The 14572-nt window shown below is 40.6% G+C and overlaps 2 pseudogenes; both read right to left on the reverse strand.

The window, feature by feature from the left end:
- Window positions 1-1014: 1014 nt before the first annotated feature.
- Window positions 1015-9250, reverse strand: LOC143640994 (hsp90 co-chaperone Cdc37 pseudogene; annotated as a pseudogene).
- Window positions 9251-10941: 1691 nt separating this feature from the next.
- Window positions 10942-13649, reverse strand: LOC143387924 (CDKN2A-interacting protein pseudogene; annotated as a pseudogene).
- Window positions 13650-14572: the final 923 nt, after the last annotated feature.

Genomic DNA, 14572 nt, shown 5'->3' on the forward strand with positions numbered 1-14572 from the left:
AGATGGGTTGTGAGTCATCCTCAGAATTTAGGAGAAAATTCAGGTTCCTATATAAATTTTTTATTAATACATGTTTAAATTATACATTCATTCATTCTCACCTTAGAAATATAAAGGATATAAAAAAGAAGTATATTTAGTAAAATATGATAGTGATATCAGACTCTATAGAGTTCTGAATCCAATAGATATTCTTCTTGTTCCTTGTTAAGGGAATCCTAATTATTTTCAGAAAACCACCTTCCACCCATGAGGCACTGGGTTCGATCCTTAGCACCACAAAAAAGTAAACAAAAGTTCTGCATCCATGTATAACTAAGAAATATTTTTTAAAAATTGAAGATATAAACTATTCATAGGTGAATATTAAATGAAAACCCCATCTGTTCTGATGAGAACAATCAAGATTTAAGCTGTTACCTGTATTGGTTTACTATGAATGGCGAGGAACCTCTCCAGAGTTTGTGTGATGAGATCACAGAGCTGCACTGATGCTCCACTGCCTTCAGATGTGAACAGTCACCACTCCTGCCACTCCATAAAGCTGCTAGGGGCCGTAGGCCATTTCCCTGGCTGGGCAATATATCATCTCTGGGGAGCCAGGGCCTGGAGGAGCCAGTATGGACTAGGGTTTGGTGCTTTGCTGGGTGATCCTCGCATCCTCATGCATCCCTGAGGTGGGGGGAGTGATGTAGGTGGGTGGCGGGGGGGGGGGAGCAATTGCCTGCTGCAGGATGCTGTTGTCTAGGCGGCTAGCTTGCCTGGTGTGGCCAAACTTGTACTGTGTCTCATAGAGGCAGTGGAGGTTGCTGCAGGCAGGTGGACTTCAGCGTGCAGCTCGGACCTGAAAAAAGCAGGATTGAACACAGGACAGATGAGCCACACCCCCACAGACTCTAGCTCTGCTTCAACTGGGGAAAATGGTTGGGATGGCATTTCTTGAAAAGAGCATGCCCCTGGGGCTCAGTCCCTTGGTCTTCTTTCATATCATCACAATTGAGCTGCGGCTTGTCTTCAATCTTTGTCAGAAGTGGCCAGCACCCGGAGCCTCTCCAGTTGTCTGGAGAACGGTGACATCATAGCACTGTCAGTCCGCCTGTCTTTGACATCAGGAAGTATTTGGAGAGAAGCCAGGATGTCACAGCGGAGACTAATTAGGACCCATGGCATCCAAGGCCCCAAAACGCCCACTAGAGAGAGAAAGAAAGTGCAATTACCAAACAGCCTCAATCTCTGTGCTATTGAATCTCAAGTTGCTGGATGCCAGCCTGTTCGACTTTGATTGTCCTGATTCTTATTGTGCATTTCCAACATATCACAGGAGCATGGTTAACAAAGTTAGCCATTTCATTAGAAAGAATCAAAACCAAGGTAGCAGGATTTTGACTAGAAGTGAATAATGGGAAGTTCAATGGAAATGTTTTTATGGAAGCTAATCTCAGTGCCATCACTCCTGAGGGGAATTACACTAACCAGAACCATCAGGAGGGCTGAAAATTTTGTAAGTCCATTTTTTTCTGAGGTGCTTAGGGCCTCCATAACTTGCTGAAGCTGGCTTTGAACTCAAGATCCTCCTGCCTGCCTCAGGCTTCCCAGTCCCTTAAATGATAGGAGAGTGGCAGCACCCTCTCTCAGCCTTTCAATTTTTGGCTAGATATCTTCTGGCTAATATTTTTTAAGGGAATGTCCTGGAGGAGGGAGAATTTGTCAAAAATGAATTGTTATTATTTGTTGTTATAAAGCTGGGGTTAGAGTTAAAATTAATCCCAAATCCTTTCTAAATGATAATGATATGAGAGTTCTCTTTATCTGAAGTTCCCTGCCTCTAATCCTGCCCCAGGCCGACATGGATCACTAAGATTGTATATGGCCAGAGCCCAGCCACAATACTTTTCTCACTGAAACAGACTGAGACAAAACTTTCATGACACACTCCAGGACTGCAAGTCTCAGCAGGAAACTAAAGCTTCTGGCAGTATTGTCTTCAAATGTGAAAGTGATTGGATATGACTTGGGATCATTTTCCTGCAAAGCTCTTCATGGAGGTCAGACTGGAAGAAGAAGACCCAGACACCTGACATACTCACCCTCTTCAGATAATCTAGATCCTCAATGCTTTTAAACATTGTCTTTCTTGCTGAATCAAGTCAATAGAATGTGGTTGGAAACACAGCAGGCTTAAAATGGAAGCATTGTTTTGGTAAGAGTTTTCAGAAGGAAGCTGGGGTAGGAGTTCTCAATGCTTCACCAGTGACCTTTCCTCATTAATTGCAGGCATCCAAGGGAGGCACAGTCATCAGTAACTGATAGGTAACTCCACTCATGTTGGGAAAAGTGCACGGACTACTGCACACATGGCATGCATTAATGTCATCTGAGTGGCAAACCACTTCCCTGTGCTAGGAGTGTCAGTGGCAAACCACTTACCCCATAGGCACAGCTCTGGGCATAAGACCACATGTTGCAGTCCCTGCACTTGTTCCGTGGCCCACTACTTGATTGGTTGCTTCAAGGAGAGTTGGCAAGAAATTGTATTGGTGGCTGCCTGTAATCTGCTTAGCCACTGCCTGACTATACATACATGGTAACTATGCAATAAAATCAGACCTGCTTCCTGCTTGGTCTCTGGAGGTCTTGATTAGGAACTCTGCAGCCACACTCTCCTCTATCCTGTTCTGTGGACCTCCTTGCTGGATGAGAGAGTGCTCACACACATTCACATAAAACAGCTGATGTGGGGCTTGATCAGACTATTCTTAAAAAGAAAGAATGTTTACAAGGAGTTCATGAAATGAAATTCAAAGGAACACCTGCACAAGTCTTGGTGTGGTAGGAAACTTTTGGACCAAGTTCTCTGGCACTTTGCAAATCAAGTGGCCTAGTACAGGTGGGCAGGGTGAAAATCAACCGCAATGTCAGCTTAGAAATGTAGAGGTGATGACAAGAGTGAGCAGCTCCTTGGCGCTGCATTTTCTCCCTCTGTTGTGCCTAGCAATAGAAAGATATTAATTTTCTTCATGGAAGTGAATGAATAGGTGGTGAATCAATATCCTAGGTTCTTCTGATGTCACTCAGGAGGCAAAGTGGGCATTTAAAAAGCTGGATTCCATGTATCATTGTACATTTACTCACAACTTTAATTAATCATTTGATATAAATGTTGACTTTGATGGGTGTTTTCCAGCCATTCTGTGTAAAGTTGGTGGAAGAGGCATTTTTCTCTTCTTGTCAATTGTTCTGTGGAACTTTGTTATTGGGCTTTTTAGGTTAATGCATCAAAGATGAATATCTTTTTGAAAAAAAATTCACATTTGAATGAACTGAATCAAAATTATTAGGAATATGGAATTTTGTGGTGAATATATGTAATTGAAACAGGAAAAAGGATGTTGAATTTTAGAAAGGTTTTAGGATATGTTTTGCAGGTGACAATAATTAGCATAATGTGCTTAGTGTTTCATTAAACTTTTTTGTTTTTTGAACTCATGCCTGGTCAATATGGGGGTCTACATTTTTGTATGCTAGCAGAGTTTTATCTTGTTTTTACATTTGTTGATGAGGAGCTCCATTTATTTTATGAGACATTATTCAGTGCTGCCTTTACCAATTTGCACTTGTGTAAATTCTAATGCTTGGGTGAAGGTGCTGTGGTGTAAGAAAAACCTTCTCTCATAGGTCATGTGTCAGAAAAGCAAAATCAGCACACGTGTAATCTGCTGTCCATTGTATGCAACATGAAACAGCCCAGAAGCTGCAGGAGCATTAAGGTCCTTGGCAAGTAATTTGTTGCCAGTTATTTTCTTTAAATTGATTTATATATGACAGTGGATTGCATTACAATTCCTATCATGCATATAAAGCACAATTTTTCATATCTCGGGTTATATACACAGTATATTCAAACCAACTCAGGTCTTCATTTACTTTGGATAATAATGATCATCTCATTTCACCACCATTAATTACCCCATGCCCCTCCCTTCTTCTCCAACCCCTCTGCCCTATTTAGAGTTTGTCTATTCCTCCCATGCTCCTGATCCCTATCCCACTATGAATCAGATTCCTTATATCAAAGAACACATTCAGCATTTTTTTTTTTTTTTGGATTGGCTAACTTCACATAGCATTATCTTCTCTAACTCCATCCATTTACCTGCAAATGCCATGATTTTATTCTCTTTTATTGATGAGTAATGTTCCATTGCGTTATCTTTGCTTCACTAATCTTCTCCCCTTCAGTTATTGCTGATGGTATTTTGAAGCTGATAAATCTACTGGTATTTTTCAGGAGACCATTAGCAATTGCATTTTTTTCAGTTTCTGTTCAAATAAAGTTAGCTTTTCATTTCCACCTCCTTTCGGTAGGTATTACTCCACAAAAAAGTTCTTAGGCTTTCCCTTCTTTAATGCTCAGCTTTTAAACTTTATACAATTCTTCTCTTTGAATGTGGTTTCTGTATAAAGATGACATTAAGCACTGAATAAGTGTGTTCATCACATCATTATCTGTTGCCATCCCATTAGCTTTTTTTTGAGCATGGTTGTACCAGGGGCAGTGACACCTAAAATCTGTATCCTCCAGGGACTGATAACAGGACCCTAAGGGACTTAGCAGATGATCCAGCAACCCCCAGGATTGTTCAGTGTGAGAGCTTCTGTCTCTGTCCCATTAGCTCTGGGACCTTTTGACCATTGTCTCTGGCTCATAGCCAGCTGCACCTTCTCAGGGATGCCCTTTAGGTCAGAGGATGTGGAGGCACTGGAGAACTCCAGGAAAAGGCATCCAGCAAAAGAGGCTAGAGATTGTGCAGAGCATGATGGTGGTGAGAGGTCATTCCTCAGAGTTGTCAGAATGGAGACTGTCACACACTTGGCCTTCCTTTGGCCATTTCTAGGCATCTTTCCTTTGTCAGACACAGCAAGGTGGGTGTGGAGATGCTCAGGCTGTGATCTGAATGCATGTGTCCACACATAGATGGCTGCTTTCCATGGAGAGACACAACTTCCAATGCCTCAGGAAGGCCCTGCCCAGCCCTGACATTCGAGCACTTTCATTATCCTCCCCAGGGGTGGCTGCAGAGTTTTATGTCTGCATAGCCACATTGGCTGTGCTGAGGAACAAAGGCCCCTTTAGAAGTCCCCCTGGTCAAGTCCACAGAGCCATTGAACCCTGAAAATCTCTTGAGAGAAGTGGACATTGAAGGTCAGATGAGCAAAGATTTTTGTAGTTCTTGCTGAGCCCAGGGCTTGAAATGCTGCTGTTGGTGCAGATGATGTCACGGTGCACCTCAGTCCACTCAACTTGCAGTTGTGGTTCAAGAAGTTCAAGACCAGAGATCATATAATTTGCAAGCCTCATCCAGCTCACGGATGTGTTTTGTTTAGCTGATGTGACACTTCATTATTATTTTTTTTAAATTAAAGTTGTTCCCAACATTATAAGATTGAGAGATTTCACATAAAAGTACAGACTCTTGGTCTCTCTCGGAATATTTGCAGTTTGAAGTGTACCTGAATCACTTTCTCTTGAGAGCTGTGGTCAGATGGAGCTGATAAGCATCCTCCCCTTTTCATGGGGCATAAACTCCTGGGTTGCCCCAGTCCCCACCTCTCCCTAATGCCTCCTTCCTTGCGAGCTTCTTTTCTTTAAGTTGTTCACCTGCCACCAGAGGCTTTTGCACTTTTGCTCCAGATCTTTTCTTCAGTGAGACTGAAGCTACCAGTCACACTTATAAAATGGGCTTAAGCAAGAAGGTGAAAACCTCACACCTCATCAAAGTTTGGTGGGCAATCCTCAATCTCAGCCTGGGGCCCAGGTTGAACTCCACACCTCTTTTCAAAGACCCTGAACCATCTGGCTGTGCATAGCCACCCAGCTGAATGTGCCCACCCTAGAAACCCACCAAAAGCCACCAATGGGCCCCTGCCCATCCTGGAAAGAGGAGGGTGAACAAAAACATGTGTCCCATCTGAACAAGCAGACTGTATCTCCTTGAGTCTAACTGGGGACATGGTAAATAGATGATGGCAGAATCTTCCCAGGGCTTAGCTTTCAGCCTAAGGTTCCACTGACAAACCATCCCCTTTAGAAAGTTCACCTGACATTCCTGAGCTGAGCTGCCCTGCCAAAGAAAACTACTTCAAGGCTCATCTTGGTGCTTAGCTCAGCCCTGGTTGGTTGTTAGAGTGATTTGAGGGGGATTACAGCCCACACATCAAGCCAGGGGCTAGAAGGCCCTGGGGTTGCTCAAGTCCATCCTAGAATCATTTCCATATACTTGGCTAAATGAGAGGACTTGTATTCCTAATCCCCATTGGCCAGATCACCTGCCTGCACCCACAGGAGAAATCTGAGTCCCAGCAGAGGTCTCAGGGCTCAGCCAGGTTGGGAACCCAGATCTGGGAATCCATGCACCACCAGCCCATGGTACCTTCCTGCTGCATCCTGTATGCCACCCTTTTACAACCAAACCTTCTCTTTAGTGAAGGGGGAACACTAAGCCAGCAGCTGTTGAGAGATTGAGAAGGAGTGTGCAGTCTTCCACATTAAAATAGGGTTAGAGGGAGACTGATTTAGTTCCACTCTCTTCATATCTCTGGATCTCTCCTCAAGCCAGTAATGTATTCCTGCTTATTGCTAATACACTTTAAAAAGTGTTATTTGACTCTAAATCACTTTTCTTTTTAGACTTAAAATGTTTCCTCTCATTGGTGTTGAGATGACCCTGGAGTTACAGGCTTGGTTTTATTACTGTCGAGATGAGATAAACTGTGAAGATCTCATACAGCTTTTATTGGAACTGTTTTATTTATAAGAATTTTCCTAAGGTCAGATTAATGTGACATGCCTGGCTTTTTTTAGGGTTGCATTTCTTTACTCTGAAACCCAGAATACTAGAGGAAGTGATCTTGAGCCATGTAATACAACAGTTTCCTAGTTTCTACTTGCACACCTCTGGTAATGGGTAGCTCACTCTCTGCCAAGATGGCCCATCTCAGGTGCAGTCTCTAACTCCTTTTCTACCCTCATGGACCCTGGCTCTGCTCTTTGGAATGAGGGAGGAAATCTCTCCACAGTCCAACTTACGATCCTCCTAGGTATCATTCACTCCTCTGAAATAGCCCCTTGCTATTACTAATACATGGAATCTAAAATATTTGATTCCATAAAAGTTGAAGGTGAAATTGTGATTACCAGGAGGAGGAAGAAAGGATGATAGAATTAAGAAGTTCTGAGGTTCTATTGCAGAGTAGACAATAGAAAGTAGTGCATATAGAGGTAAAATAGTATTGCATATATAAAGACAAAAGAAATGAATTTTAATGGTTGTACCATAAAGAATTGATTAATATTTGGGGGGGAGAAAAACATTCAACCCAATTTTCATATTACACAATGCATACTTATATTGAAAATTTATATAACAAGTCTTTAACATATATATTTTATATTTTCACATTTCACATTTAAAATATTTTTAAGCAGGCATGAAAAAAATAACAAAAGTTTCAAAGGAACTTTCATACCACAGGAGGACACACTGAAAAGGCAACATCTATGAGAAATAGAACTTTCACCAAGCATGGAATTTCCTGGCACCTTGACCTTGGGAATCCAGTCTCCAGAATTCTTAGAAATAAATGTTTGATATTTTAGGTTTTTTAAATGATATTATACTTATAGAAACTGGGTAGCATGTGAGTGTTTTGCTACATTTTTATTATATATACAAATAAAATCCCATCTAACAGTTCATATTCTTATCCCTTTTGGTTGAGTAAATTTATATATGTGTACACATTTCTTGAACATTTGAAATACTTTATTGGATGATCATTGCTATTTACCAAATAGACATGAAAGACTCATAGTGAATGGCCCCTTGCCTGGAGATTCTCTGCCCAATAGAGGGCAGAACTGTTGACCTCTGCCGCTCCCCAAACCCCTGGGGCTTTGGCATAATGCTGACAGGTTGAGGGAGCTGCAGGCATTGAAGCCCGTTGACTCAAAGCAGAGAATTGGATGACCATTGGGGAACAGGGCAGTGGAAGAGGAAGGCAGGTCAGGGCCCAGGACAGGGGGAAGCAGCAAAACTAGAGGAAGCCAAAGGCTGGAAACATGGTGTCTATTTTGTTTTTCTATAAATGGGAGCAGATAGGCCTGCAGGTAGGGCAGCAAGTGGTTGTGCCCTGGGTTGGTCACCCACTGACATCTTTCTCATTACCTCTTGGGGTCTACTTCCAGCAATAGGTTCCTGCCTCCTCCCCCTCCTTGGCCTCTCTTGACTTGGAGTTGGGAACATAGAGGCCAGAGTCAATGCAATGCTGCATGTGGTACTTCACATCATGAGGTTCATCTTGCTATTGGTGTCTTGGAGCATCTGCACATCCTTCACAACAAGGTACTTTTGAAGTTCCTCAGGGAGGGATTCTTAGACCTCAACAGGGTCCAGGGCACCAGGGCTCAGCCAATTCTCATGCTCCTCTGCCTCACACTCCTTCATGGCTTTCTCATTGAGGCACAGCTTGGAGCTCTGCACATGCTCCTTGAAGGTCTCCAGCTTGTGGTTAAAGCTCTCCATGTACTGGTCATTGGCCATCTTAATCTTAGCAAAGAGCTGTCTGAAGCAAGCATAGGGGTCACCTTCAGACCCTTAGTTAGTTCCAGGATGAACTGCATGACAATGGTCTGGTGGGCCACCTGCTCCATGAGTGCACAATTTTTCCTTCACCTCTAAGTCAATGCACTACCAAGTAGTTGGCTGTCTCCTCACATACCAAGTGGACATTGTCTGACAGGAATTTCTGGCTATCAGCCCAGCTGCAGAAAATGCCAAAGGAATTCATCTGTTTCTCCTATTTCTCCACAAAGTTTTTGTGTTTCTGCTTTCTCACTTCCTATGAATCCTCCTATGCTTTCTCAGGCTTGATATTGACCATGCTTTTGCTGTAGCCAGGGAATGCTATTTTCCTTCTTGTGCATCTCCTCCATCTCTGCTCCTAGCTCCATTCCTCATTGCAAGTTTCTGTGCCTCAGCCTACAGTCACTCCAGATCTGCCTGGAACCTTCAGTCAACTCCCAGTTCCTTTAGCTTCCAATAGCAATCAAACACCTTGCACTGGTTTTCATGACAACCCCGTCCAGCTCTTCCTCCTCCTTCCAGAACTGCTTCATGCACTCCACCCTGGCCTGGTGCCACCAGGGGAAGAGCTGTCTGTGTTGCTGTTGGCGATCTGGCCCCTTCACCATTTATAATTCTCTAAGCAAAGCAAAAATAGTTTAGGGAATTGACTTATACTTAAATTACATTGTAAATTGGTATACTAGGGTAAGAGTCTTCAATAGTCCTATAAGATGGATGAAAATTATCAGCAAATTGCTAGAATGAATGGAGCTATATAATTTTCTTACTTAAGAAAAATTACTTGAAATGTCAATACACACAACAAAAGATTATGAATTAGCATATGTATACATATATAATCATAATTTTTGGAAACTTTCATTTTTATTATTTATTTTTCAGTGTGTTACTACTAACTTTTTTCTCTAAGAAACAGAAAGAATCTGGGATGTATAAAACTAACAAAAACATGTAAAACACAAATATTTTATAAAACAGGATAAACTTGGTATAATAATTTATCATTAAATTAAAAAATCATATGATAATTTGTTCAACATATATATTTCATGAGCATATTTGAGAAACATTTTTTCCCATCAGGAGTAAAGTTTGTTAGCTTTTACTTTCCAAAGAGTTGAATAGTTTTTAAAATTTACTGAAAAAAATGTTGTTTTTAAATTATTTAAATAAGTATTGCTATTAATATTTTATCCCTTAAAAGTCTCGACAATATGTTTCAAAGCAAAAATTATTATGTATTAAATAATAATACATAAAATATTATGTATTTAAAAAAACCTGGATCAATTGCAAAACGTGGGAAGTAGCACTGGGAAGATTTGTATAACTCAGTCAATTTGGAGCCTAAGTCAGATTTGTAAGGACTGACAGAGTAACTAGGAAAATTACAAATATCTCCCAATAAATATGCTAGTGGCAGTGACTGAAAAACAGAAAGCATGCTTCCTCTAGGATAAAATTGATGTCTGGGATATCAGGCAGTTTCAAACACCCAGTATCTTATTTTTTTGAAAAGGTAAAATAGCTTAAATCATTTACTATCTAAACAAATCAATTAATATCTAAACTACTGTTAATAGTAGTCATGAATTATGCTTAATATAGAAATCCACATTTATGTCTTTAAGAAAAAGTGTAAATTTTATTCTACCTCAAAATATAAATTAACCCACTTAAAGAATCATCAGTGGTCAAAATCATATTGAATTTTAAACAAATTCATAATAAAATAACAATAAGTACATTATACTGCTTTATATCTAAAAAATGCTTACAACTTCTCATAAAAATAGTCTGAGGCAACTATTTTTTCTTTTATTCTCTTACAGACATGTTCAACACTATGGGCAACATTCTTAAAACCAAGACTTTCAGACATTCAAATACTGTGGTCCCCTTTTCTTTGATGTGGTTTATTCAACTAATAAAAAGCATTGTAGACAACTTAATACATTTTCACCAAATTTAAAGTAGTACAAAAATTTTAAAAGTCTACAGAACTACACACTGTACCAAATACATCATTAAAAATAGAAGTCAGTATTTTTTTCAGCAAATAAAACAGCATACTGGTATTCTGTTAATGCATATCTTTTTAATATGTACAGTCATTCATAAATTATTTACAACTTCTACTTATGTGAAGAGAATTAAAATGTAAATTTTTCTCCAAACCTGGAAAAAAGCAATACAAAATTTGTGAAAGCCTGTGTTTTATACTGTACAAAAGAAAGCCAGTTTTCTCTTCAAATACCAGATACTGTATGCAGTGATATTTTTGACATATTACAGATTATGGCAATTCTTGAGGATGTTTTAAAGCTGAAGGTAAGTTTACAGGTCTTGATTCTTCATCAAGGAGTACTAGATCTTCTATCTCACTGCCTCTGTATTTCCTTTTACATATTTTTACCACCATCTTTTTTCTTAAGAAATAACTTCAATGCTTCTCTTGATGCAACTGCTTTTGCATTTTTTTTTTTGCTTTTTCCACAGCCAGTGCCCAAGTACACTGACTTGCACCACAATTTCAAATAACACTTTCTTAAGAGCTTTTATTTTGTGGCAGATCTGCCAGTTCTTTTAGTGGGACAAAAAAAATATCCAGTGTTGCTTTCAGAGCCTCAATAGCTGTATTTAGGAGCTCTCCGTGATTCATATTGGTACTAAAGCTACCAACAGCTACTAATTTCCATGCCACTGCTTTATACAGTTTATTGAAGAAAGGGTGCTTCTGTTTCACATCTTCATTGGTTAATTTGCAACAACAGAACTTGATAGAAGTCTCACTTGACTATGAAGTACTTTTAGAAGGAATCTCTGAGGTGCTACTCTGAGAACTTAGAAGTTAGTTTCAGAATAACTTAGTCTTAGAAGCTAGCTGGGACACACTTGCTAAGGAAGTGCTTTTGGAAACCATAGATCCATTGGTCTGGGAGCTGCTCTTGGAAGCTAACAGTGATGCAGCTACCTGGGAAGTGTTTTTGGAAGTGAGCAGTGATGTATTTGTTGACTTCTCTTGGGAGTTAGTAATGATGTGCCTGATGAGAAACTGTTTTTAGAAACTGATTATGAAACACTTGCCTCTAGTTTGGGAAGTAAATCCACTTGAAGCTGTCACAAAATTAGGTTTAGAAGAAAATAAAGCCGACTCTACTTCTGACCTTCCAGAAGTACCCATCAAGGGCACCTCAATCTCTGAGCTGCTCTGAGAAGCAGAGACTGAAGAATCTTACATAGCACTCATTTTAGATGAGCCACTTTGTTGTCTGGAGTCAGTGGACTGGGTCACGGACTATTCACATTGGATTTCAACAATAAAGAAACAAAGATGCTGAACCATGCTTATCTGGAGCTTCTGATTCAGAAGCATTTCCAGATCCTGCCGTTGTTTCCTGAGAGGAAATGCTGCTACTGCTTTTACTGGAAACAGATTGCTTTCCCTCACGTGTAGAGCTATTCTGACCAGAGATGCCAGAGCTCTTAGTGGAGTTTCCACTACTCTCTGTTTGGTGAATGACCCGGAACATGTAGAACTCTTTTCCAACTGAGCTGATGTACCTTCTGTTTTGTCAGAAATTTTTGCAAGATCTCGCTCAACTGCACAGATGTTTTTTTTCCTTCTGACTCGTTTTTTGGATAGCTCTTATACCCCATCTTAGCAATCAGTTTGTCTCTTGTTGTATGGATTGGAGCATTGGTCATTTTGATGCCTTCAGCCATACTAAGAATTTTATCCATAACTTTTTGAGGGTACGAGCACCCAAGCAAGACGTGGTTTGCCTAGGCCATGGAAAAGGAGATGAGCTGCTGCATCTGCCGACTGCAGGTCCCACTTCCTCCGGGTTAGCAGAGGCAAGGCCACCCTAGGGGGCCAGGTGCCCAGCATTGCGGAACAAAAACTCCCGGTGGTGGCGCCAGTGTTTGTCAGTCTTGCCCTCTCAGCACAGCGCCTCCACCCAGGCGGCCACCCACGGGTTCTGGCTCAGGAACTCTGATACCTCTTGCACCGTGTTGGGCCTGCAGGAGGTGCAAGACACCAGCAGACGCTGCTCCAGGAAAGAGGCAGGGTGCGCAGGGGCGAATGGCCCTGTCACTGTGGCCTGCACTGGCTGCCCTCCAAAGAAAGCCCCTCAGGAGGCCCACACACCAAACAACAGCATCCAGAACAGCTGAAACGCCCACTTCCCAGTATCTTATGCAGTGTTATCTGTATGTTCATGTAAAAATCAAATTTCCAATTAATGATTCAAAAGAAAAGTTTAACTGTATTTTTTTAAGTAGAGGGGGGGTGGAGAGAAAGAGAGATAGTTTAATAGAGGAGCCTGCAGTCATCTGCCACAGAGAAGAAACAAAATGCTTAAGATTGACTGCATTTTGAGGAAAGTAACTGAGTGAGAAGTCTGGAAATTGGGAAGGAAGTGGTGGGCACCCCATACAACATAAAATCTCATAAAGGAACAAAGCACACTGCAAGTTTACAAGGTAAACTTCAGGGGTGAGGATAATAAGGACTTTCCACATTTCCAGGCAAGGATAAGCCAAAAAATTGCATAAATCCCACTCAGAGATGTTAAGTTCTAACTAGTGAAAATTTCAAATTACTCACAGGATTTGACATCATTTGGGGAGCTGAGTTGATTCTGAGTGAGAATTCAGTCCAAGAAAGGTCACCTTGGTCAATTCCCAATTCCTAGAATCAAAGACGCAACAATAGCTAGACACCATTATACCTTAGGGACCAGTAGCTAATCCTCAGATACATCTAGATACCTTGTACCTGTGCATGCCTCACAGGATGGGAAACAGAACTCTCAGTTTTCTACAGATATAAGATTAGTGTTATGAATGCCACATGCCTTGGTGCCACTCATGACTGCTGTATGGAGCCTAAAGAAGTTCTTCTCTCTAGAATACAGCCTTAGGGCTTCAGTTCTTACCTCCTAATGTCCTAGCATCACTTGTGTTGTTTTTTGGGACTTGGAGAGGTCCCCTCCACATCTGGCAGCAGTGAGACATTAGATGTCATTGTCACAAGCTCCAGAACCATCAGTGGTCAGATCTGTAGGTTCTGAAGACAAGCATCTTTGTAAGCTCGTGTCCCCTCTAAAGTTGTCAGTGTACCTTCATGAATTGCTGAAGTCTATACACTAATTAGATGGTACTCACATACACTGGTGATACACGTTACAGATGAAGAAATCACATGGAGGCTTTTGAGCTTACCTATACTTCAAACCAAAGCACTATACCACTGACATATCTCAGTAAGTCAAAGAAGTATTTTTTTCCTACAAAAGCCACTTTGTAGAACTAAAAGTGATAGCTTTTAAACAATATGTGTCCATATCAATGTGGGAACACAATAACTTATGAAAAAACAAGGAAGCATGACAACCCCCCCCCCAAAACACAGAAATTCTCCATAAATAGATCCTAATCTGCAAGAAGTTTATAAGATCCCTGAAAAAGAATTCAAAATAAAGTTCCTAAGGAAACTCAGGAATATTCAAGAAAATACAGATAAATAATAAATGAGATATTATTCAACTTTTATTGAATTCTACTCCTCTTTTAGCACTTAACTCTGAAAGCTCAGCTAAACAGAAAATATGCATTTTCTAGGATGTTGAACAAGCATGAATCCATGGTCTTCTAAAGTGACTTCACAGAGAAATACTCACACAAAATAGGAGTTAAGAGGCATGTAATGAAATTTTTAAAGGAAGCTAACTTCCTGTCTTAATATAAGGCTGTCAGAATTGGTTTGAACTGCTCTAGGACACATCAAGGCATGAGTAAAGACATTGAGTAAGTTAATGAACTTGATTTCACATTCCATTTTCAAGCATCTACAAAGCCCATCCAAGATTTGACAAAAAATAGTATTATGATTTTTTTTGGAATGTTAAACATTTTCTTTT

The sequence above is a fragment of the Callospermophilus lateralis genome, unplaced genomic scaffold (genome assembly GCF_048772815.1).
Source record: "Callospermophilus lateralis isolate mCalLat2 unplaced genomic scaffold, mCalLat2.hap1 Scaffold_82, whole genome shotgun sequence".
Lineage (NCBI taxonomy): Eukaryota > Metazoa > Chordata > Mammalia > Rodentia > Sciuridae > Callospermophilus > Callospermophilus lateralis.